The 21,472-nt window shown below is 39.4% G+C and overlaps 1 protein-coding gene and 1 long non-coding RNA gene across 3 annotated transcripts in view; one reads left to right on the forward strand and one right to left on the reverse strand.

The window, feature by feature from the left end:
* LOC136379103 (uncharacterized) overlaps positions 1-5,682 on the reverse strand; it is a 64,035-nt gene extending 58,353 nt beyond the window's left edge. The window contains exons 1-2 of the long non-coding RNA XR_010746666.1: positions 5,511-5,682; positions 3,898-4,110 (exon numbers count right to left, since the gene is read on the reverse strand). This is a non-coding gene — a long non-coding RNA (uncharacterized lncRNA). The remainder of the gene's footprint in view (positions 1-3,897; positions 4,111-5,510) is intronic.
* A 172-nt stretch (positions 5,683-5,854) lies between these two features.
* SPOPL (speckle type BTB/POZ protein like) overlaps positions 5,855-21,472 on the forward strand; it is a 42,518-nt gene continuing 26,900 nt past the window's right edge. The window contains exon 1 of one of the 2 annotated variants that reach the window (XM_066346623.1): positions 5,855-6,106. The gene's annotated coding sequence lies outside the window, so the exon portion shown is untranslated. Of the gene's footprint in view, positions 6,107-21,361; positions 21,452-21,472 lie in introns of those variants that run through there. The other variant, XM_066346624.1, reaches the window with a different exon arrangement.

Raw genomic sequence — 21,472 nt, forward strand, 5'->3', positions numbered from 1 at the left:
AACATATGTACCCTGATATATCAATGTCACTGCATTAAATTTAATAATAATAAAAAAAGAGTTCTGAAGTTTTTGGATCCTTAAAAAGTATCACATAATGCAAAAGTACTACAAAATAGGAATTCACAAGTAATGAAAAGCCAGAGATAAAGAAATGAAGACATAGGAATAGAAAATGAAATTATGTGTAAGATAACTTACAAGTTATTAAACAAGAATTTAGTATTTTTTTAAAAAAAGTTATTGATTGATTTTAGTGAAAGAGGAAGGGAGAGAGACAGGAACATTGATCTGTTCCTGTATGTGCCTGACCAGAATCATCCATGCTTCCGGATGATGCAACCAACCAAACTATCCAGCCAGGGTAAGGGTTTAGTATTCTTTTCCAGATAAAAGGCCTAGTAGTTAAAACTGTGAAAAATAACTAGTAAATAAGTTGTTTTTTTTGCACATAAATTCCAAAAGCTAAATGTTATTTTATTTTTTCAGCGAGAGAAAGAGAGGGGAAGGGAGAGAGATGAGAAGCATCAACTTGTAATTACAGCACTTTAGTAGTTCATTGATTGTTTCTCATAGGTGTCTTGACTGGGGGCCTCCAGCCAAGCCAGTGACCCCCTTGCTCAAGCGAGTGACCTTGAGATCATGTCGATGAGTCCATGCTCAAGTTGGTGAGCCTGTGTTCAGCCAGCAACTGGGGTTTAGAACCTGGGTCCTCAGCATCCCAGCTTGAGACTCTATTCACTGTGCCACCACCAGTCAGGGCAAAAGCTGAATGTTATTTTAAATGTCTGATTAGAAGTGTTAGCTTATGAAAGTAAGGCCTGAGTTTGGTTCTCTTGAAAATTTAGAATACAAGGTTAGGAAAATATGGAAAGCCAGCTCTCTAGGAGAGGAAGAACTTGGTGGACCACATTTAAAAGGGTAAGGGACCTGTTGGTCAAATAAGTTTTTAAATATGACATATATGTTTGCTTGTTTTGGGTGTGGGAGACAGGCTGTAAACTGGCAAAGTCATTATAGCCTAAGGCTTAGTTTTAAAACTAAGCTTTTCCCACACCCTTGACTGTTGTTGCATGATAGGGGGTGGTGCACTCTCATGAGGAATCCCATTTATGCCTCAGATAAGTGACTTTATATCAGACTTCCCTATTTTGTATATTGGATTAAAGGTTTTGATTTCTACACTATAAAATGGGGACAGACCGGGGGCTCTCTCTCTCTCTCTCGGTTCCTGCTATCACCATTGCAGGGGCCTCCCTCATCCCTTGCCCTCCATGGGAAAAACAAGTTTTCTGCTTTTCCTTTGTCTTCTCTTGTGGTTTGCCTGTTTTGGTGAGACACCAATAAACAGAATGGCCAACCGTCCTCCGACTCCACCATTTCTTTACCATTTTCCTGAATCCAATGAGAACCTGCATGTGAATGGCCATGATGGCAGCCCCTAGCCTTACAGGGCTGAACAAAATGTCCAGGGAAGCTCAGAGTTATCACTTAGAATTCATGAAGCATATCATGTTTACTAACCTATCACTACTGTTTTTTCCCTCTAAAGGGAAGATATTGTATTTGTGGATTGTTTAAGTCCATTGTCTGTACCCTGCCACGAAATGGGAGCATCTGTGATGTTTAATTTAAAATAGAGGAAGATGCTGCAGTCCCTAAAATATGAAAGTGGTAGGGTTGATTGGCTCTTTAGACAGAGTCTCAAAGGATTGGATCAAGAAGATCCAAAGTATCATCTATGCTCATTAAGCTCTGAGAATGGTTCTTCTAATCTTTACTGCCAACCGATTAATTACAGTAAGCAAAACTTTCAAGTCAGCCACATCTATTGAGGAATCTGAATGGTTTCCTATAGAAAATTGACAAATGAGCAGTAAAATGGGTTTCTTGGTGTCTATGAGGTTTTGGGTGATCCTAATGGCTAATGCCTTAAGGGATGTAAGCCTGATACATGACAGGTAGAAGTATACTCTGCTATACACCAGTGACAAAGTTCTTATTTTTAAAAGTAACATAACAGCAATAAACAAAAGCCTGTTATAATAATAGTTTATTGAACCACTCCTTGACTAGAACCCAGTCAAATGTCAAGGATCATCATTCCTACTCATTTCTTAACTCCCAATTGGAAAGCTACTTGAAGAATTAATTATACTTTGATTTCTTGAGCATATTAAATTTATTAGTGCCTAATGACTGACCAGTGGAAGAGAGAGCAGGAAATATATATATTATTAAGGGGTTGAAATAGCTAAAAGGCCTGGGCAAAAATTATATGTAATTTTCACTGTTTCTGTTGCATATCCTGAGGTTGTCACAAGCCCACAATAAGTATAGCAAATAGTTCTAAAAATTCTTTCTTCATGTTTGGAGAACGTGAAACTTTACACTAGTATTTCCTCTCCCCACCAGTTGCCTGTACACAAGTGCTCACTTCCACTTCTGTTTTTAAACCCTAAACTCTATCTATAGTTAGGCTGATCTCATCTTTTTCTATTTTTTTTTTTTTAACACACTGTAAAGCCAGTGGCCAAGGCCACCATCACAGCTGCCTGGCCCATGCAGGTGCACATTAGATTCAGACAGATGGTAATGAAAGAACGGAGCCATGAACTGGTGGGCCATCATCTTTAATCCTAGCTTGCACCCAGCGGGCAAGTAAAAACACACACTGGGCTCCAAAACCCACTCATTCAGTGCTCACAAAATTACTGATTTATCCGAGTTTCCTAGAATCAAAGGTTTCTAGCTCACCAGACTTATTCACCTCTGTTCTCATCTCCTTCTCGCTGCACAAACTGGCTTCTATTTCAGCACTCCGCCATCTTGGCTGCTTCTCCTCTCCTCCACATGGCCTCTCTGCTCTCTCCTCTAATGCTAATCTCAGAAACCCAGAGAGCAAGCTCCCAGTCTGCCCCACTTTATAGTGTAGAAACCAAAACCTTTAATCCAATGTACAAAATAGGGAAGCCTCTAATACAAAGTCACTTATCTGAGGCATGATAGGATTGCACCACCCCACATCAAAAAGGGTGGGAAAGGCTTAGTCCTAAAACCACGCCCCAGGCTACAAGGATTCTGCCTGCCCACAGCCTGCCCCCAACACAGTAATATCACCTGGGCGACGGGCTTCTACATGGGCAGTGCCATCTTTAACAAAGTGAGCATAATATATTTTATCTGCCCAACAATCCAACCCTATGCTTACTTTACTACCCACAATCTACATCACCGGCATCCCTGTGCAAGGAAATTAGGCACATTATACAAATTACAACAACATGGCAAACCATACAATTTCAACAATCACAAAGGTACACTTCACTAGTCTCTGAGCACTTTGCCAAAAGCGCAAAATGTACTTGGCCTTCCTTCTAGGCATGGGAAAAGCTTCCTAGGGCAGGGGATGGGCTTCTAGCATAGCCGATCCCCCTCCCCCATCAGAGTATTTCACATTGTCCAAAATTCGTAAGTCCATCCAACAAAGGAGCCAGTTCCCACTCCAGTCGTAGTCCAGGAATCAGTCCATGCACATGGGGCCGCAGTCACCCTCCTCATCCCTGCCATCCTGGCAGGTCTTACACTGTCCCAAAGAGGAGCACATGGCAATGGCAGTCAGCATTTCCATCTCTGCTCCAGAGAGCATGATGGCAACCACCCCTATGTCCCAAAATCGCAGAACTACCAGGAACATAGTAAGTATTCCTTGCTGCTGGGCTCTCACCTTCTGGAGACTGCGGATCGTCACTCCAGGCCGATTCTCTCATTCTCCAAAGAGGAACTGGAAACATCAGCTCCTGCTGCCAGCCTTGCAGCCCCAGGCCTAGCCTCGGCCACAGCCTCCCACTGCTGCTGGCTCTCCACAACATTCAGGGCAATCTCCAACTCACGAACCTGTGAATCCTCCTCCAGCAGCTGTTCCATTTCCAGGCGAATCTCGCAAACCAGATCAGCCTCCTCCTCCAGCGCTTCCTCCAGCTCCAGGGTCAGCATGTTTCTCCCACATTATTAGCTCTAGCTCCTTCCACTGCTCAGTTTGCAGATCCCAGGCAGCCTCTTCCACAGAACTCTCAGTTTCCTCATGCAGGGCTGTAAAAGTCAGCCAGCCTACGGTCCCAAAAGGATTGGCATGGGGAACCATAACAGCAGCCAGTCCTCTACTCCACTGCTCAAAGGTGGTGGTGGCTACGTACTGAACTGTATCAAATCCTGCCACAGACTACGCCAAATGTAAAGCCAGTATCCACGGCCACCATCACAGCTGCCCAGCCCACGCAGGGTCGCATTGGATTCGGACAGATGGTAATGAAACAATGGAGCCACAAATTGGTGGGCCATTATCTTTAATCCTAGCTTGCACCCGGCAGGCAAGTAAAAACACACACTGGGCTCCAAAACCCACTCATTCAAAGCCACTGACTTATCCGAGTTTCCTAGAATCAAAGGTTTCTAGCTCACCAAACTTATTCACCTCTGTTCCCCATCTCCTTCTCTCTGCACAAACTGGCTTCTCACTCAGCACTCCACCATCTTGGCTGCTTCTCCTGTCCTCCTCCATGTGGCCTTTCTCTGCTATCATGCTAATCTCAGGAACCTCCTGTTCTGCTCTCATTTTATAGTGTGAAATCAAAATCTTTAATCCAATGTACAAATAAAGAAGTCTCTAATACAAAGTCACTTATCTGAGGCATGATGGGATTACACCACCCCACATCAAAAAGGGTGGGAAAGGCTTAGTCCTAAAACCAAGCCCCAGGCTACAAGGATCCTGCCTGCCCACAGCCTGCCTCCAACACACATTAATATCACCTGGGCAAAGACTTCCATGTGGGCAGCGCCATCTTTAACAAAGTGAGCATAATATATTTTATTTGCCCAAGAAATTTCTACCATGAAGTTATAAAGAAGTTGAGAGGATTAAAAAAAGATTATACAAGTCTGCTTACAGTGCTCAATATAGTAAAATAAAAAGGATTTTCCTTCACTTTTCCCCTACCCTCTTCTTGGAAAAGCACAGGAGCAGTCAGTTGAGTGATGCCCAATTACACAGAAATGAGTTGGGGTCCCTAAGTGATTGATATTCGTGCCTGCTCCTGCAGAGCTTGAATTAGTTCCCTCAAATATCTTTAATGAGACTGCCCTTGGCAATTAGGTCAGTTATCTATTGCCCAAGGTTTGATGAATAAAGTTCTGTTATCACTTGTTTCCCTAAACTCTATGAAGCAGTCCCATGACTTCAGGCATTTGCTTCGAGAGAGCTTTATGGACCAACACCCAGTCTCCGGAGGCTGCCTGCTCCTCACCGACCCCTCCCCTCCCAGGCTTCCATTTGAGGCTCATCTGCAAATGAAAATCATTCTGCTAGGGCCCTTTGTCTGTCTTCCTCGTTGGGGACTGCATGCTGCTATTTTTGTTTTAGTAGTTCAGTTTGGGGCTCGCCATTGGGGTTTTCTAGTCAAGGAAACAGTGCGCTGAACCTGGTGCTGCCTCTCACACCCCCCGCGGACCAGCCAGGCCAGTTAAGAGGCGTCATCGGTGGCTTTTCAGACAAGGAAAGGTTTATGCCCGGCCAAGCGGGGTCCCCGCAAGGTGAAGCCTCTTCGCCTCCCTCTTCAAGGGCAGCCAGGCCAGGAGGAGTCGGGTGCCTATCGCAGGCGGGGGTCACGGCTACTTCCAAAACCCGGCGGTAGATCCGGGCTGGCCCGGAAGTGCCCGGCGCGCGGGGAGGGAGGAAGCGCCTCGCGAGCCGCCGCCGCCGGCAGCCGCGCGCACGCGCCCTCGCGGGCTGGGCTGGGGCTGGAATCGCAACTCGGAAGCCGGAGCCCGGACGGGCCCGGGGCGGGGGGTGGGGGGGCTGCGCGGGGGCAGGAGCGGCGCAGGCGGCCGCCCCTGGCGGCGGGTTTGCTGATCCCGGGGAAGAAGTTTAGGACCGGGAGCTAGCTAAGGAGGGCGGGCCGGGGAGAAGGGATGCGGTTCGGCGGAGGCGGCCGCCACAGGGACTCGCCGCCATCACCTCTGTCTCCACGGCCGCCGCAGCCGCCGCCTCAGCCCGAGAGGAGCCGCCGCCGAGACCGCCCTGCCCGCCGCCGCCCCGCATGTCCGGGTAGGTGCCCCTCCCTCTGCGGGGTCGCCTCCGCAGCCCGGGCCGCTAGTCCGGGGCGCCCCGCTGCGGGAGCGCGGCGGCCTCCTCCCCGCTCTCCGCGCGCCCAGCCCCCACGGCCCGAGCCCCCTCCCGGGCCCCACCCTCCGCCCCCGGGCCGCCTCCCCTCGCGCTCCGCTTTCCCTGGGGACTGCCCCTCCCAGTCGCCGCCACACACCCAGCGATTGCCCTGCCTGCGCCTACCGGTCCCCGACTTGCCTCCGCGTCCTGGCCCCTTTGCGTCCCCAGTCCTCTACCATCCCGTTTGTCCACGCTCGCCCGCTTATACTGTGTCTTTTCTTCCCACCCTGAGGACTGCCCCAAGCGAGGACCTGCCCGCCCTGCAGCGTCCACTTCCGAACCCCCTCATCTCAAACATGCCCTCGAAATTCTCGGCCCTGTTACCCATGTTGAGGTGAACTGTCAGCTCCCCATAGACCACCCGGTCCCTCCACCTCCAGTGGTCCTTACCTCTAAGCACAAATTGCCCTCAAAATTTCTATCACATTCACATTCACGCTAACTCCGCGGTTCTGGGTCCAAGTCTTGCCTTTTCCCTTTACTGTTCCCTTCTGTTTTTTCTCCCAGCTCCTCCTTTTCTTGAGTGTTTATTCTTGTAGTGAATCCAATAAAGGGAAGGAAATGGTAGGATTTTCTCCTTCAAAACAGTAGATAGAGTAGAAATAAGATTGACCTTTTGCTCAACCTAGCTCTTGGCTTCCTTCTCCGTGAATAGTGTTTTTCAGCCACATTTTTGAGGCTTCTGATACTTTGTCTATATTTGAATAATCCTGAACCTAGATTGTTTTATTATAATACTCATCTTCCCCGTTTTTCCTTACAATTGAATCCACTGTTTCTTAGACTGGAAACTTAAGTAATAAAAGGTTCATGCCTTGAGCAAGTATGTCTCTTCTACCATAATGGGAAAAGTGGAATAGTTCAAATATCATCCTGTTATTTTTGAGAGAAATGGTGCCTGGTGGTTAGGAGCTCAGACTCGGGAGCTGAACTGCCAGAATGTAACCTCTGCCTTGCCGTCTCCCAGCTCTGGCCTTGGGCAAAATACTTAATCTCTCTGTGCCTCAGAGTTCTTACAACTGTAAAATGGGGATAGTGATGTACTTCATAAGGAGGTAGTGATAGTTGCTTAACTAAATGCAGGTAACATATAATGCAGGTAACAAGTGACAGTTCTGGCACATGGTAAGGGTCCAATAATCTTGTTTACCATTATCTCTTGACTTGGTTTGACTATTGGTAGCTTAAGTTTGAGAGAGGAAGATGGGACTCAAAAGCTGCCTTTTTGCTTTTTTTTAAACACCTTTTTTGATATAGATTTGATTCATATTTTGTTACTGTGTAAGATCATTCCTTCTGGTGTGAAAAGTACAGAGTTTTAGCTATTTTTGTGCAAGTCTACAAGTTACCAGCAGGTCAGTCCCAATTTCAGACATCTGCTTGGAAATTTTAAAATTTTATCTTTGTTTTGAGAATAAATGAAGTTGAATTATTTAGCAGAAATATTATAGTGGAAAATGGGGAAAGCATAGATAAGAATTTTAGTTCTATAAATTAAACACTCAAAACTGGTTGTATTCTTCATATCTGTCATTTATGTTGAATTGCTTACTCAAGACAGAGCTTTGGCTTCATTCAGAAGACTGGTAGCTTTTCTCTCATATAATATTCATTCACATGACCATGCCTTGCTGTTTCCCAAATTTTACTCTTTAAGACCTTGACCATTTTTTTGTCATATTTGCTTACCTCCTGTGCATTAATGTTTTTAACACATTTTTTAGAACAACTCAAAAAATTTAAATAGGTACTGTTTAGTGTTGTTATAAATAATAACATTTTGAAATCACAAATTGCTGCCTGAACTATTGTGGCACAGTGGATAAAAGTGTCGACCTGAAATGCTGCGGTTGCCGGTTCAAAACCCTGGACTTGCCTGGTCAAGGCACGAATGTGAGTTGATAGTTGATGCTTCCTGCTCCCCTCCACACCCCCCCCCCACCCCCCACCCCCGCTTTCTCTTTCTCTCCTCTCTCTAAAATGAATAAATAAAATCTAAAAAAAGTATATATTCTAAAAAAATTAAAAGAAATCACATATTGCTGTCCTAATTACATGTAAAGTTATGTTCATATACAGCTATCAGAAAAAAGATGTTTGCCCATGTATAGCTTAAAATCACTTTTGTGTCAACTGTGGAATGTACTGCAGACTGACACTGCCTTTGCTTATGCTGCTTCCTGACCCAGAATAACCTTTGCCCTTTCCTCTGCATGTCCAAATTCTATCCATCTTTTACCTCTTACTATTTCCTGCCGACATTGGTTTATTTGTTTCTTGGCTTTAAGTTTATGGAGAATTTTGAAGGAGTGGAATAAAATTGACATTTACTACTCTGTACTAAGCACTATTCCTTTGGTTTTGTAAACATTCATTCATTCCAAAAATATTTAATGAGCACCTACTTCATGCCAGGCATTGGGGATACATAAGAGCAGCCCTTCTCAACCAGGGTGCCAGTGAATATCAAGCCCTAATGCTTTAAGGCACCCAAGGTATGTAAGTGAAGTAACTCCTCTTCTGTGCACCCAAAATGGTCTTAGCTATGTAGGATCCTTGAGACAGGGAGAACTGAGGAAATAGTCACTTAATTCAATTTCTGTAGCGTTTAAATTTTATATAACCTTGATTGACAAGCTTCATCAGAGAATAATAATGCAGAGAGCAGTGGTTATATTAAAGATAATGATAATCTCTAACATCCGTAAAACACTGCCAAGTGCTGTTTCAAATATTTATATGTATTAACTTGTTTAACTTCATAACTGTCCTTTGAAGAAGGCTTTATTACATCTGTTTCACAAATGAGGAACCTGAGAATCAGAGATTGCTTAACTTCCACAGTCCACAAAATTGAGCAGCTAAGCAAGCAGTGGAGCCAGGAAATACGGTTGTAGAGCCTATTACTCTGTTGCCTCTCAGACCTTCCAGTTTCTTGTTGGTTACTTTAGACAAGGTTCTTCATCTTTCTGAAAAATATTTTTTTCTTTTGTTCTTTTCTTTTAAATATCTACAGTGAGGTTTCTTTATCTTTTTTAGGTTGTTTAAGGAAGTAAAGTTTTAACTTTTGTAAAACACCTGATACACAGACTTATCCCAAGTGTTTCATTTCCTGATTGGATTTATTTCCTTAGCAAGTTTATTGAACAACTAATTTTGTGCCAGGCACTGTGCTAGGCTCTGGTGACACATGATGGAGTATACCTGCATTCATGGAGACAAAAGTCTGTTCAGGAATAAAGAGACTAGACAAATAATTACTACAATTACAGTTATGACAGCTGCCACAAAGGAAAATTACTGTAAGCAGTGCAAGCCTGCTAATGTATCAGGGAATGCTTCTCTGAAGAGAAGACTTTCAGAATGAAACCTGAAGAATCAATTGGAGTTACCCAAGTATTGTTGGTGATTTGAACTTTCTAGAACTGAAGAACCATGTAGGGGTGTACCTTAGCATGTTAGGCTGGGTGATGTGAAATGAGCCTGGAACAGGTCACAAGGGTCAATCATTGCTAAACATTTTGTATGTAAACCTAACAGAAATGGGAAGCACTGGAGAATGTTCAACAGCTGAGTAAATTACTTAATTCTTTTGTTTTAAAAGCATCACTTGGCTGTTCTGTGGAGGACAGATTGGAGAGACAACTGAAAACGGAGACCATTTAGGCCAGTGCTACTCAAAATGACCCGTGGTTAAGGACCTGTTTTATTTTCTGACTTATACTGGTATTTTAGTAACACGATAAAATGGATATTGTGGCAGTCAGTGTCAGGTTGCAAAAAAAATTTCTAAGTACTTCCTTTTAGTTTCTGTACTTGTTATTATTGTCTCAGACTCATAACAGTATTGGTCCACAGACCATACTTTGAGTAGATTGAGTTCAGCCATTATAGTAGTTTAGGCAAGAGATGATGGACTCTTGGTCCAGTATGGCTGTGATACAGACAGTGCTGTATTTGACAGATATTTGCAAAGTAAAACGACAGGTTTTGATGATGGATTAGATTTGGGGGTCTAGGGAGCAGAAGGCTGATTTCCAGAGTAAATGGTTTTTATACCTAATATGAGGGGTACATACTGGAAAAGGACCAGTTTTTTTGTTTGTTAGTTTCTGGTCATAATACAGTTAGGAATAGTCATCATATAGCTTATATTCATGTCTTAGTGTGTGAGGTAGGGGGTGAGTTTGCCTATGGAGAAAGGATGTAGAGAGAAGATATAGGGACATAATATCCTATGAATCGTCAATATTTAAACATAGGGAAAAAGAGATGGAGTAAAAGAGCCTGACCTGGAATGCTGAGGTCGCTGGTTCGAAACCCCAGGCTTTCCTGGCTCAAGGCACATATGGGAGTTGATGCTTCCTGCTCCTCCTCCCTTTCTCTCTCTCTCTCTCTATCTCTTCTCTCTCACTTGCTCTCCCTCCTTTCTCTCTTCTCTAAAATGAAAAAAAAAATCTAAAAAAGAAAATGGAAGGAGGGACTAATTAATTGTGTTGAATGAAGCTGAAAAATCAATTAGGTTGGGAACTAAAAAGCATACATTGTATTTAGCAAAATGAACAAAAAGTACATATACCTCAGTAATCAGTCCATCTATAAACTTGATAGTTGAAGATGAATTTTGTTTTAATCTGCCAAAGTAAGTTCTGAATTTAGAATAAACTTACATGTATAGATAGCATCAGCCATATCTTCCTTCCTGAGCTCAGAATCATGTTTCCGTTTGTCACCATCTGGATGCTTTTATATGCATCTCAAACTCTATTTCTACAACTGATTCATTCAGGACATATTCAAACAGAATGTGTATTTTAAGTATCAGACATTGAATACTAGACTTTTAGGAATGTCATTAGACTTCAGAGACTAGGGGCAATGAACAATTAAATATTATTATTATAGTGTGATCAGAGCTGTCATAACAGTTTATTCAGATTGCCTCAGAAACACAGAGTAAAGGTGCATTAGGGAAGGCTTTCTAAGGAAAATGACGCTGGGCACAGTGTTTCTAAAAGATAAGTGGAGAGGTGGAAATGGCAATATAGTAGTAAAAGAGATTAAATAATATAGTCTGGATATTTGAAAGCATGCAAATGCAAGGAATTGTGGCTATTGCATATGGGTGGTAGGTTAGTGAGGTTGGCTGTGCCATTCAGAAGTTTTTCCTTTGAACTTGTACCTCTTTTTTGTTTGCTATTTAATGTTATCACCACTCATATAGTCACCAAATATGATATCTTTTGAATATCTTCAAAAATGAAAGATTATCTTGGTTGTAGTAGTTATTCTCCAAGGTGGTATTTTATTTTTGCTGGTTAGTTTTATATTTTATATATTACACCTGTGCTTTTAGAATCATTAAGTAATTGATGTCTTACTTAAATAGTATTTCAGTTATACTTTGGTGATATTAATAGGAAATACTTTATACATAAAACTTTTTCTCAAATTTAGAGAGTCGAAAGTGAAGGCCTTGGAAAGGATTGCTGAGTTTACTTTTAAACCTGAGGAATATGGTCAATAATGGTATTTTTGAGCTCAGAATAATAACAGTATCCCTTGATACCTTAACTGCTATTTTAGTTAGGTGTCTCAACATCGTTAGATTTATCTTTTGCACCATAATAGAAAAAAATTCATCAGTAGGGATTACTTTCTGAAGGAAACTGGAGTTGGCAGAACTTTAATTGGCAAGATCAAAGTCTCATAAAAAAGTTTGTTAGAAGAGAATGATGTTAAAACAGATTTTTAAAGCACAGTAAATAAAGGTTCTAGGAGACATCTACTTTAAAATGAAAGGGGGTGGGTTGTATTAAAACTTGGTTCTGAAATACCTTCTTTGTAGATGTAGAAACATCTGCTAAGGAAGTCATCCTTAAATTTTATATTAAAATTGTAACTTTTAAAATTTATTTTTATTCTTACTAGCTTTAATCTCTCTCTTTTTTTTATAGTTTCCTCTTGCCTACTTCCTGGTTTTTAGTTTTAATGAGTTTTTAAAATCTCATTAAATTCTTGTGTAACAACTGCATGTTTTTCTTATATTATTATGTTTTTTAAAAACAGACATCTTTTGCCCTGGCTGGAGAGCTTGGTTAGATGGAGCATCGCCTGGATGTGCAGAGGTGGTCAGTTCCATCCCGTCAGGGCACATACAGGAATAGATCAATGTTCTGTCTGTCTCTCTCCCTCTCTCCTCTCCTTTTTCACTAAAATCAGGACATAAAATTTTTAAAAAAGATACCGTTTTCCAGAATAATTATTAGCATTATATTCTAAATTGTGTTGCAAAACAGAACTTGACACAGGTAAAAGCAGATTAAAAAAAACTTTACCTATAAATATAAAATTACTTTCAAACTGTGGTTGGCATAAGTTTATATACCTGAAATGACTGTATGGTAGAAATATTATTATTTATCTGTACAATATGAATGTGCTTAGAAAATTACCCCCCCACGCATGTGTGTACACACACACACATACACACTTACACACACAAACTTCTTTGGAGTTTTGATTTTTGCTTCATCCTTTATTAGACATAGAAATAAAGATAATTGGGAATAACAATTCAAAACCGAAAGAGAAGGGTTTCACTTTTATTAGTAGTACAAGGTCTCAAAGGTTGTAGTGAAACTGAAAAGTAGTATGATACTTTTTACATATTATTTAAGATCTGTTAAATAAGAAAATAGTTTTTGGATGTAGTTTCTGAAGCAAATTTAAGGGTTTTCTTGTAAAATGCATTGTACTACTCTTTCTCTGTATTGTGTCTACCCTCCCAAATAATTGATTTTTAAGGTAAAGAGTGCAATTGTCACAAGCATTTTTTCCTTTATAATTTGGATTTAATTACTGGTGTTTTCCAGTTGAAAATTCCCTGGAAAGGTAAATAATTTGTATTGTATAACACAAAAACATAACCAAGAACAAAATAATATTTAATATAAATTCAACCTAAAATTGTCAAGGCACATTGATACAGGAAGCCATCAAATACTTAAACAAATTTTATTTTATTTTTTTGTTGCTGTTCGCAACTCTTACACTCTTACAATTAGTTTGAATCTTTATTAACCAGTTATTCCACATGGCAGTTTTCTTATGTCTGTTGTTAGAGATAACTCAGTGGGGTGCATGCACACACTGAACAGATGCAGTCATTTCTGATTGCATTCAAAGTGTGTGTTTAAAAGCGTGAAAATACTTTTCTATGTGAACATTTTATCAATGGAATTTAAGACCTGACTTGAATCAAGTGGTATTTTGGGGTATCTTGTTATAGGCTTTTCTATTGATTTTTTTTTTGGTCAGGTGTCTTATTTCCACTTTTTTTTAAATCTGTCTTGTCCCTGAGTCCTTTATCAAAATAAATTTTTTTTTTGGCCCTGGCCAGTGGCTCAGTGGATAGAGTGTTGGCCAAGCTATGGACATCCCTAGTTCAATACCTGGTCAGGGCACACAGGGGAAGTGACCATCTGCTTCTACCTCCTCCCCTTCTCTCCCTTTTCCCCTCCCACTGCCATGGCTCAATTGGTTCAAGCATGGACCCGGGCACTGAGGATAGCTCAGTTGCAGTGTGTCAGCCTCAGGTGCGAAAAATTGCTCAGTACTTGAGCATTGGCCCCAGATGCCAGGTGGATCCTGGTCGGGATGCATGTGGGAGTCTGCATACTATCTCTCCTCCTCTCACCTAAAAAAAAAGAAAAAGAAATTCATCAAATTGTATAGTGAAACCAGTATTTTTCCCTTAGAGTAAAACCAGGATTATTTGAACAAGGATTTAAGAAACTGACAATTTACCCAGTGTCCAGATACCTCTACATGGAATTTCCTCATAGGTCATTTTTGTTTAAAGGGAAGAACTTGTACCAGACTGTATCAAGTACCTTAGTTATTCTATTTCATTTGCTTCTCTCAGTGAGGTGTCTGATATATCATAAATTTTGAATTGTATTTGCCATCAGTTACCATTGTAACATAAAACAATTTTGTTTTCTGTACCCCAGAGTATTGTCAATTACAGCTGTAAAATGTCATTAATTTTGGAAATGTTAAAATATTTTAAAAATGGGAGTCTGAGAATTAATGATATGTGGCATTATTGCTATATCATTTTATGGTTATCACCCAAGGTCTTCAAATAACTAACCTCCCAACATAAGTGAAGTCAGAATAAGTATAGTTCTGCCTCACTTCAGAGCTCCCCAGGCAGCATAGCATAGAGCAGGGGTCCCAAACTATGGCCCACGGGCCGCATGCGGCCCCCTGAGGCCATTTATCTAGCCCCCACCGCACTTCCGGAAGGGGCACCTCTTTCATTGGTGGTCAGTGAGAGAAGCACAGTATGTGGCGTTGCTCATGTACAGTACTACGGTGACACAGGACACACACATTATGGCTCCGGAAGCGCGTCATATCACTTGTTAGGGCTAGCAGTGGCAAATATGGAACCAGACATTGACCATCTCATTAGCCAAAAGCAGGCCCATAGTTCCCATTGAAATACTGGTCAGTTTGTTGATTTAAATTTACTTGTTCTTTATTTTAAATATTGTATTTGCTTCCGTTTTGTTTTCTTACTTTAAAATAAGATATGTGCAGTGTGCATAGGGATTTGTTCATAGTTTTTTTTGTAGTCCGGCCCTCCAACGGTCTGAGGGACAGTGAACTGGCCCCCTGTGTAAAAGTTTGGGGACCCCTGTCATAGAGGTTAAAAGTGTGCATTGGTCTGCTGTTTAAAGCTTTATTTAGCTTTGTGACTTTCTGCTTCAGTGTTCTCATCTGTAAAATGGAAATGATAACAGCACCTATCCTGAGCTGTTCTAAGAACTGAATTAATTATATTTACATTTTAAATAGTGCTTTGTTTAAATGTTGGTGAAAAACAGTAATGCTATTTCTGATCTAAGATATATCAGCAGATGATGTGTTTAAAAGGAAGGGGAAAGGGGCCTTATCAAATGATTCATTGATATTTTGTGCACAAAATGAAGATTAAAGTATTTCATTGATTTGTTTTCGAAAAGTAATATAAGATTTTAGTCTTAACAATTTTGATATCTAAGTTGCATTTTTATTTTCATAAAATAATACTTATGAAGGTTCAGCTAAAATCTGCTTTTCTTTCATCTTTGTTATGACATATTTAGTCAGATTGATGTACTGTGATGGATGTCTTAAAAAGAACCTGTAATGTACTTACTGTTCTTGTCAACCTCATAAAGAATTAATTCAGAAATATTTTTAAAGGATTTTATTAAAGAACCATGTTTGTTTTTTTTCTAACATGTTTTAATTTTAATTAAAACATTCCACTTCTGCATTGTGAAGTACATGAAAGAAAAATACAGAGGCAGTTTTTGTTTATTTTAATGGTTTTATATGCGCATGATTTTGTTGCTTTGTCTTGAAATTTAAAAATCTCGTTATGTACCCTGATAACAAAAATAGGTTATGACCTTCCTTTAACTTCTTGATTTTTTCCTTATTCCCACCTTTGCCTTGTTTTTATTTTGTTCTTTTTCTGTTTTGAGTTCACATGATTAAATGGTTATTGACCAATTATTAAATGCCTTATTTTGTGTTTAAAATGATGAATTGGAAATAACCCTTGACTTGGAAGATTTTGTATTTGGAAATAATCCTGTTTAGTCATTGAGTACTTAGGCACAGTGCTGAAATCTTTAATTATACACTTTTCTTTATCCTCATAACTACTGTGCGAGGGTAGGTCATTACTTTTCATATGTTTCTGTTAAATAAATGGCAGAGAAGAGTGATCCCTTGAGAGATGGAAGAGAGTTGAAGATCAAGTGTGATCAAGATAGTGCAATGGTAGAGGGAGAGAATTTTGGGGTTAACTTTTTTAAAATCAGTGTTTTTTCTTAAAAAGGATTTTACTCTTGCATTCTGTTACCTTATATAGCATTCTTTGCTTTAATATAGCAATGTTTTAAATTACTGAGAGAAAAGATTCAAAACAGTATTTTGTCCCAAAATTAGGAGATGGGCACATGACACTGGGAACAAGTTTTTAATATCTAGGCATCAAGATTGCTTATTTATTTATTAAATATTTACTTACATTTTATATTAAGTAAACATACACTCAGAGATATGTACATGACATTATATAGCATGTACACCCCTGCATTTGACTTCTTATCCTAAAGCAAATTTATTTTTATGTGGTCCTTCCATGTAGTGTGTAGTATTAGCTTATTCATTCTCATTCTGTAGTATTCAGTTCTATTGTATGATTGTATATACCATGATTTACCTGTCTGTCATTGATGACCATCTAGGTTGTTTCCAGTTTTGAGCCACAATGAATAGTGTCTCTTTAGAATATTCTTGTACATATCTTTTGGTGAACATGTATACGTTTCTGTAGGACATGTAGTGGAATTGTTGGGCCATAGTGTGTGTGTGTGTGTGTGTGTGTTTAGTTTTAGTGCATATTACTCAGTGCTTTTTGAAGTGGTTGTGCCAATTTATATAATCCATTCAGTAGTGGGTAAGAGTTCTATTTGTTCCAGCTACTGTGCAATATTTGCTGGATTGACTCATTTATTTAGCTATCCTGGTGAGTGTAAAGAGATACTGCATAGTGGATAGGCTAGTTTTTAAAATAAACCTAATTCCTTTTCTCAGTCATAGCTATGTACCCCTCCCATGTGCACACCAAGGGAAAGTAATAGAGGCATGTTTATTTTTATAAAACCCACTGGATAATTCTGGTTGCCTTGTCAGTTGATAAGATGCAAAATATAAAACAAATTTAAGTATCACTTTAAAAAAATGAGATTGTCATGAAAATTATAGCTTCCCTGCATAGTTCACTGGCTTTCTGACAGATGGTGCATTTCTGCCTAAATATTGTTAAATGTGGAAAAGGTTTTAAAATTTTGCAAGCTGGAGAAAGTTTTATAGGCGTTTTTATTGAGTGAGTTTGCAACATTGACCCAAACTTTAATTACACAATGCTGAATGCACTTGCTTTTACTTGGCCGTCTACCCGGATTGTAGATTGTATTCATTCATTATTTTGTGAGGTTTTGCTACCCCTTAAATAAGGGAAGTACTGTTTACATAGCATAGCTTACTGTGTTTTCAGAACTTGTATTTAAAATTGAGACAATTTTACCACATGCCCAGAGCATACAGTGTGTTTTTGTATTAAATTTCTTACTTACGGATTTTTCCCTTGTGTCACAGAGGCAGTGTTGCTATTTGTATTTTTCATGTCAAATTGTGTAGTGAAAACCAAGTATGCAAAAAATACTTCTGCCGGTGTTTTCTTTTCAGTGTTAGGAATGTGGTTAGTCTCTTATTCTTCAGTGAATGTAGATTGTTAGAATCATATGTAGGGGGTCACCATTCTTATATATTTTGGGCATCATAATTAGTTGTTGATCTATTAAAACACATATAGAGACTCATAACTGTAAATAAGCCCATAGTTTTCCCTTTTTGATATTTTATATGTATATTGTAGCTAGTATTTTATTGCTGAATAATACTATTTCAAGGTAGAACAGCTGTTTGTGCTTTGAATATTCATATGCATTTACTGGTTATTGCTAGTCATAAGAAGCTTGGAATTATTAACTCAATATCTAAGGACCTGAGATGGCATTCGAGTACTTAAAGAGTTCTTGTGAGATCTAGTAACAACTCACTTTATTTTGCAAAGCATTTCCTTATGAGACAGGTAGGACTGGTAGTTAGACAGCAGTAACTTCCTTTTATTAACTCTAGTTTGACTATGTGTTACTTCATTTAAGAAAAGATTGGATTAAAATCCAAGGTCTCACATTGCTCTTCCTGGATAATTTCTGCTTCATTTCTTTCCGTTTCTTTTAAAATTTCTTTGTCTTTCTTTCCCCTTTTTTTCCTGTAAACTATGCTATATGGCAACTTGTTTTTTATGGAAAATTTAGCTGTTTCAATAGTTACGGACATGCAGGGTGTAATAATATAGGCATTATTATATTCTACAACTATATTATTATACCCTACAACTATTCACTGCAAAGCATGCTTTTTTGTTCACATTTTCCTCTAGATTTTATAATTTAGATAGTCCCTGCTATCTTTTTAAGGATAACGACTTATCCTTTTTTTGCCTAGGGTAGTACTATGTAGTTTATGTCTTTTTCTCCTAGTATCATTTTTTTTTTTACTTAGAATTTTAATAAGTAAAATTTTTAATGTTTATTGATGTTAGAGAGAAAGGGAGACAGACAGAGACAGATAGAGAGGAACATCGAGCTACTCCTGTATGTGCCCTGACGGGGGATCAAACTTGCAACCTCTGCTTCCGACGATGCTCTAACCAACAGAGCTATTTGGCCAGCTATCCAGCCAGGGCTGTATAGGTAGTTTTTAATAAAACACTATTATTAATAGTTGCATTAAAATGAACCTGAGTAAGTTTGGTAGATTATTACTTCCAGCTGCAGCCACAGTGAGAGCTGAGATACATATGCAGTAAAGAGCTCTGTCTTTAACAGGTAAAATCTGAAAGGAATCTGCTAAGTACACCTCTCTGCCCTAACCCTTCTCAGATACAATGTGACTAACACCTTTCTTTAATGATAGTGTTGGCGCGGGGCTCTCCATGACTGGAAGTGGGCTAGGCCACAAATTACTAGGGGCAACTAACTGCTTTTGGTCTCAGGTGAAGGTAAAAGATAGATTTGATGCCACCACCTTTGACCACTTGCGTACCAGCTTGTTGTTTCATGTTCCAGCTACAGTTTGCAGGATTCATGAGGTCACACATAAGGCAATAGGTGGTGTTACTGGGAAATTATAGATTATGTGAGTTGAAATAGTGGCCGAGCAGTCCTGCCATGGAATGCGTAGAGCAGCACTGTTTGATAAAGCTTTGTGTGTTTATGGAAAGGTTTTATAATCTCCACTTTCCATTGTGATAGCTATTTAGCCCCCTTTATTTATTTAGCACTTAACTTGAGTCTAGTACAATGGAAAAACTGGCTTTCTAATTTAATTTATTTTCTGGTAAGATTTTTATTTTGCAACAAACTCTTTGATAGCATTTAGTTAAAATACAGAAGAATATATTTAATGAAAGTATATACTTAAGTTGCTATTTTGCTTTTTTAAAAGATTTTCTATACCATAGCTCAGCACAAAAATAAAGGAGCAGACAGTAGGTGATTATAATGATAAAAAGTGGAAGGTTTACAGAATAGTTGTGGTTAAAAAAAAGGAGTGAAATGTTAAGCATGTTTGCAGAGTGTTTGAAATGATGCATTTTGGTTTTGAGTTTGATATGGAAGAGAAGCTATAATGGAGATAATGACTTAAGAATGGGAAAGACTCAATGAAGTGCTGGTAATAAGATATTGGGGATTAAACTGATGACATTAGGAGTAAGTTCTGTTATAAAAATGATGAACTTTTATTTTCATAGATGGTCAAGCTATTCTGGGAATAAGGTTCAAGTCAGAATCTTTGAGAAAGATTGCCAAAATGTTAAGTGGATAAGACCATTTGGAAAGGTCAAGGAACTTTGCTGGTAGGTCAGAAGTCTACAGGACTGAAATTCTGCAAGGTGATGGTAGGAAGAGTGAGGAAGACAATGGAAGTGCTGAAGTCCTTCTTAAGGGAGCCTAACTGGAAGAGTGTGCAGAGGAAAGCAAAGGAGGAGATGTTAAGAGAATATAACATTGGACCCTTGCAATTGCCAGAGTCTTTTTTTTTTTTTAAGACTTTATTTATTCATTTTAGAGAGGAGAGAGAGAAAAAAGTGGGGGAGCAGCAAGAAGCATCAACTCTCATATGTGCCTTTACTGGGCAAGCCCAAGGTTTCAAACCAGCCACCAGCATTGCAGGTCAATACTTTATCCACTGCTCCACCACAGGTTAGGCAACCAAACAGTTTTGAAAGGGTGGAAAGTTATCTGGAAGAACAGTGGGGTTTTTTCTAGATCCTTCACAAGTGTAAGAAAAGGATATTATTTTAGTAATTCTACTTTATCTGTTTTGGTTAGGTATTTGCCTCTCTGAGCGTCTCTTTGTTTTCTAATGTCTGACCTATTTAGGTAACTAAAGAAATGTTTGTTCAGTAAATGCTAGACAAATGTAAAATTGTTACAGTGTCCTGGAACTCTAGGATAAGGGGTATGATTTCCAGGGGTCCCCAAACTTTTTACACAGGGGGCTAGTTCACTGTCCCTCAGACCGTTGCAGAGCCGCCACATGCAGTGCTCCTCTCACTGACCACCAATGAAAGAGGTGCCCCTTCCGGAAGTGGAAGCGCAGCGGGGGCCAGATAAATGGCCTCAGGGGGTGGCATGCAGCCCGAGGGCCATAGTTTGGGGACACCTGGTTAGACACTTTGAAAAAGTGATTTGAAAATTAGATAATGTGTAGTAGCTGTTGGAAAGCAGAGTGGTAAAGGTTAAAGAAAAACAAAAACATATTTAGGCAAATTTAACTCTGCTTTTCTTCATAGTTTATGAAAGTATGACTGTTTTGTAGACTAGGTCTTTCTTTGAATTTTAATACTTAACCATATTAAGCTAGTTTATTGAGTGCTCTATATGTACCAAACACTATACTAAGTATCTTTCATACATTCCCATTTAATACACCAGTCATTTGAAATAATTACCATTTATTCCCATTTTTCAAACAAGAAAACAGACCCAGAGAGCTCACACAGTTTCAAGATTTGAACCTAAATCTGATATTAGAAACCAAATTTCTAATCTGATGGTGTTCCCTAGATCATTCTGTAATACTATATACATTTTGTAATATTACATTCTGTAATATTTGGTACTTTGATTTTTTCAAGGTAATAAGTTAACTATCTAGTAAATATGTGATATTTTTCTAGTTGTTGACTTCAAATCCTGTCAGTATGGTTTTTGCTTACTGTCTGTCAAGCTTTATACTAAGCAGTGGCTACAATATTATTGAGTATATTCCCTATGTTGAACTTTTATCTCCTTGACTAGTATTCTGTAACCACCAACCTGTACTTCTTATCCCTCACCTTTTTCATCCATCGCCCCAGACACCCTCGCATCTGGCAACCCTCAGTTTTTTCTCTGTATCCATGACTGTTTCTGTTTTATTTTATTCTTTAGATTCCACATATAAGTGAAAACATGGCATTTGTCTTTCTCTGACTTATTTCACTTAGCACAATATCCTCTAGGTCCATCCATGTTATCACAAATGGTAAGATTTCATTCATTTTTA

This window comes from Saccopteryx leptura, chromosome 7 (assembly GCF_036850995.1).
Source record: "Saccopteryx leptura isolate mSacLep1 chromosome 7, mSacLep1_pri_phased_curated, whole genome shotgun sequence".
NCBI lineage: Eukaryota > Metazoa > Chordata > Mammalia > Chiroptera > Emballonuridae > Saccopteryx > Saccopteryx leptura.